The following is a 5,683-nucleotide window of genomic DNA, read 5'->3' on the forward strand; positions in this document are numbered from 1 at the left end:
GCGGAAAATAAGAAAAAACACAAATAAAGAAGATATGTCGAATGATCACTCGGTTTATTGATAACATGAGGAATAAATTACACTTTCAGCATAGACTAAAGAATCTAACACTACATAAGAAACCTCACAACGTGGCGGCTACAATTTGCCTCACTCTTAACCCTAATTATTAATAATACATGACTATTTATAGAGAAAAGACAGGTCTTTGGCTTTTAACCCACACTTCATCAAGGGGGTCCATTGTCATCATCCATGGAGTACTTTGAAACCCTACAATCTCCCCCTCAAAGTATGGAATGGATGACAATGCTTCAACTTCCAAACAAGTATCTAGCAAATAAGAAATGATCTCGCGACGAGGAATATATGAAGCAATCCATGAATCTTGATTCTTCAATAGTCTTCACAAACGGGTTCTAGGTTATAAGAACTAAGCGTTGAAGTAATGTATTTAAATTTCATTTTCTGATGTAATCCCAAAGAATCTTCAATAAAGCCAAACTCGCCATAAAAACCCATTTCAGAACAAAGAAACCAAATCACTTCTTGTCTTTGAAGAACTCCCCCTCCAAGTCACAATGATCTTCCAATAAGCTAATGATATAAGCCACCAAAAAATATCATGTAGCAACCCAAATTTTAAGATTCGTAAAGCCACTTGATCGAGAAAATACTAGAAGTCAGATATATAAAGGCTTTAGACGAGCTCGATGAAGAACTACTTCTGTAATACCAACTTCTCTGTAAAAGCTTTAGATGAGCTCGATGAAGAACTTCTTCTGTAAAAGCTACCTTCATATTACTACCACAAGTTTTATCAAAAATCTTCAAATTTGAAAAGTCACAATCCTATTTCGAATGGCCATACCAAATTCTCTCCCAATTTATAATCAAAAATATGATTATAAAGCCTTCAAATGGTCATAAGAATGATCTTGAATGGATAAAAAATTACTGTGCACCCCTGCGACAAAATGATATACACAATGAAGTATAAAATTCGAAAAAGTCCTGAAAATTTGACTTTATCACGAAAAACGACTTTCCGAACCGCCAAGACTTGATGGAATCTTTAATTTTCTGTTCACGAAAAATATGTGCATTAAAGAATTCAAAACTATTCACCAGCCCTCAAATTTGTAAATTTTTCTGAATATTTGGCAGAAACTGTCACTTGCTGAAAGACAGGGGCTGGAATGGTAATTTTGCATCAATTTCCCCCTTTAATTGTAACAGTTTCTAAAAATGGATCAAAACTGCCAAACTGTGAAAACAACAGGTACCAAAAATGTCAATTCGTTGTGGTTGCAGGGACCAAAACTGAAACATTGAGTTATCTTCCCCATTTAGACGCAGATGAATTAACACAGTGACATAACTCGCGATTAGCCTATGAATCCAAGAAATCAACATCCTCCAAATTTACACTTTCATTCCAAGCACAAGATGCGAATCTTGTCAACCGAAAGCAAATCTCAGGTTCGCTTCAAATGTTCGCGTATGTGACCTTCGCTTCTATAAGTTTCGCTTGTGACTATAAGGTTCGTTTCTTGTTGATTACGCACCCAAAAAGCAAACCCAACCGAACGTTCGGTTCCATTCGGTTCCAAGCATAATCACGCGAACCCAAATTCATTCCAGATTCGTTCCAATTGAGATCGATTCGTTCGCAGTTCATGTCACATCCAAATCATAGTCAATTTTGACCTTTCGTTTTAGCCCATTGTTCATCCCAGTGAGATTCGATTTCAATCGTTCGCAGGTGAGATTTTCAAACCGATTTTGACTTTCATTCGTTCGTAGGTAAGACTGTGAATCCAACATCACAATTCTGAATATGTCTTTCATTTTCGGTTCCTTTTCCGATTCATTCCAACCAACATCACAATTTCGAAATCTAATTTTGAGATCGGAAATTGGTTCTGATTCCGACACCTTCAATCCAATTCCGAAATGGTTCATAGTTCTGAATTGAACTTTTTATCTTCTTAGTTCCTATTACAATCCAATTAAGAGATCCGTTCGGATTTGAAAGACAAGAAATTATTCTTTATGTGAGAACATCAGTAAACAACGAGACCGTCTTTACGATTGCGAGACAATCATTGCAAGTCTGCTCTTTGTGCTGACAAAACGATTACAAGACCAGATTAATGATACCTTCTCATCATCTATACGCAAATCAACAATCTTCATTCCGGTTTACTTTCGCAATTGCAATCGATTCTGATGACTATACACAACCACAGATCTACCAGAAATTTATTCTTCAACACATATATTGTTTTGTATATATCGAGATTACCAAAATCAACAAATACAAACCACTTTGGAATGATAATAGAAAATCAATAGATATCAATTGCTCATATCATCGATTCATATTTATGATGAAATCGACAATCTCAGTTGAACGACAAGCCTGAACAAATCCACGAATCGCTAAATGATTTTAAAGAAAAGAGATTCGATTGAAAAACAAAAATCAATTAAATAAAGAATCAATTTGAACAAAGATCGACATCATGAGAATCATGATTCATAAGGAGCTTGAATCGATTACCTAAATAGTGATTTAGGCTTCAAATATCGATAATCGTGAATGGGTGAAGAACGTCAACAGGAAAACGTAAATAAACGGATCACGTTTGATGGATGGATTAAAGATCAGAAGAACAATGATAAATTGAATTTGGGCCAGAAATAAACGGATGAACAGTAAAGAACCGATTCTTTAGGCCAAATCGAAAGAAATTGATCTACGAAGCAATATATTGACTTTGGACTAAAAAATCGATCAGATCCAAGAAAGTATGAATAAAATACGAGATGGATTAAAATAATACCCAGATGAACTAGAATACACCATAAATCTTCATGAACAGTTGCTTGAACAAGAAGCATGATTCCAAAACGCCAAAATACCAATAATCTTTAATAACTTGTGCAGAAAATCATCAAACCAAGAACCGATACTTCAAAAATCAATAGATCTTCAAGGACCCGCTCTGATACCACTTATTGGGATTGAAACCCTAATTGTGATTTGATGAACAAGATGCGGAAAATAAGAAAAAACACAAATAAAGAAGATATGTCGAATGATCACTCGGTTTATTGATAACATGAGGAATAAATTACACTTTCATCATAGACTAAAGAATCTAACACTACATAAGAAACCTCACAACGTGGCGGCTACAATTTGCCTCACTCTTAACCCTAATTATTAATAATACATGACTATTTATAGAGAAAAGACAGGTCTTGGGCTTTTAACCCACACTTCATCAAGGGGGTCCATTGTCATCATCCATGGAGTACTTTGAAACCCTACAATCTCCCCCTCAAAGTATGGAATGGATGACAATGCTTCAACTTCCAAACAAGTATCTAGCAAATAAGAAATGATCTCGCGACGAGGAATATATGAAGCAATCCATGAATCTTGATTCTTCAATAGTCTTCACAAACGGGTTCTAGGTTATAAGAACTAAGCGTTGAAGTAATGTATTTAAATTTCATTTTCTGATGTAATCCCAAAGAATCTTCAATAAAGCCAAACTCGCCATAAAAACCCATTTCAGAACAAAGAAACCAAATCACTTCTTGTCTTTGAAGAACTCCCCCTCCAAGTCACAATGATCTTCCAATAAGCTAATGATATAAGCCACCAAAAAATATCATGTAGCAACCCAAATTTTAAGATTCGTAAAGCCACTTGATCGAGAAAATACTAGAAGTCAGATATATAAAGGCTTTAGACGAGCTCGATGAAGAACTACTTCTGTAATACCAACTTCTCTGTAAAAGCTTTAGATGAGCTCGATGAAGAACTTCTTCTGTAAAAGCTACCTTCATATTACTACCACAAGTTTTATCAAAAATCTTCAAATTTGAAAAGTCACAATCCTATTTCGAATGGCCATACCAAATTCTCTCCCAATTTATAATCAAAAATATGATTATAAAGCCTTCAAATGGTCATAAGAATGATCTTGAATGGATAAAAAATTACTGTGCACCCCTGCGACAAAATGATATACACAATGAAGTATAAAATTCGAAAAAGTCCTGAAAATTTGACTTTATCACGAAAAACGACTTTCCGAACCGCCAAGACTTGATGGAATCTTTAATTTTCTGTTTACGAAAAATATGTGCATTAAAGAATTCAAAACTATTCACCAGCCCTCAAATTTGTAAATTTTTCTGAATATTTGGCAGAAACTGTCACTTGCTGAAAGACAGGGGCTGGAATGGTAATTTTGCATCAATTTCCCCCTTTAATTGTAACAGTTTCTAAAAATGGATCAAAACTGCCAAACTGTGAAAACAACAGGTACCAAAAATGTCAATTCGTTGTGGTTGCAGGGACCAAAACCGAAACATGGAGTTATCTTCCCCATTTAGACGCAGATGAATTAACACAGTGACATAACTCGCGATTAGCCTATGAATCCAAGAAATCAACATCCTCCAAATTTACACTTTCGTTCCAAGCACAAGATGCGAATCTTGTCAACCGAAAGCAAATCTCAGGTTCGCTTCAAATATTCGCGTATGTGACCTTCGCTTCTATGAGTTTCGCTTGTGACTATAAGGTTCGTTTCTTGTTGATTACGCACCCAAAAAGCAAACCCAACCGAACGTTCGGTTCCATTCGGTTCCAAGCATAATCACGCGAACCCAAATTCATTCCAGATTCGTTCCAATTGAGATCGATTCGTTCGCAGTTCATGTCACACCCAAATCATAGTCAATTTTGACCTTTCGTCTTAGCCCATTGTTTATCCCAGTGAGATTCGATTTCAATCGTTCGCAGGTGAGATTTTCAAACCGATTTTGACTTTCATTCGTTCGTAGGTAAGACTGTGAATCCAACATCACAATTCTGAATATGTCTTTCATTTTCGGTTCCTTTTCCGATTCATTCCAACCAACATCACAATTTCGAAATCTAATTTTGAGATCGGAAATTGGTTCTGATTCCGACACCTTCAATCCAATTGCGAAATGGTTCATAGTTCTGAATTGACTTTTTTATCTTCTTAGTTCCGATTACAATCCAATTAAGATATCCGTTCGGATTTGAAAGACAAGAAATTATTCTTTATGTGAGAACATCAGTAAACAACGAGACCGTCTTTACGATTGCGAGACAATCATTGCAAGTCTGCTCTTTGTGCTGACAAAACGATTACAAGACCAGATTAATGATACCTTCTCATCATCTATACGCAAATCAACAATCTTCATTCCGGTTTACTTTCGCAATTGCAATCGATTCTGATGACTATACACAACCACAGATCTACCATAAATTTATTCTTCAACACATATATTGTTTTGTATATATCGAGATTACCAAAATCAACAAATACGAACCACTTTGGAATGATAATAGAAAATCAATAGATATCACTTGCTCATATCATCGATTCATATTTATGATGAAATCGACAATCTCAGTTGAACGACAAGCCTGAACAAATCCACGAATCGCTAAATGATTTTAAAGAAAAGAGATTCGATTGAAAAACAAAAGTCAATTAAATAAAGAATCAATTTGAACAAAGATCGACATCATGAGAATCATGATTCATAAGGAGCTTGAATCGATTACCTAAAAAGTGATTTAGGCTTTAAATATCGATAATCGTGAATGGGTGAAGAACGT

Source organism: Lactuca virosa, chromosome 2, assembly GCF_052849685.1.
Source record: "Lactuca virosa cultivar CGN04683 chromosome 2, Lactuca_virosa_CGN04683_v6, whole genome shotgun sequence".
Lineage (NCBI taxonomy): Eukaryota > Viridiplantae > Streptophyta > Magnoliopsida > Asterales > Asteraceae > Lactuca > Lactuca virosa.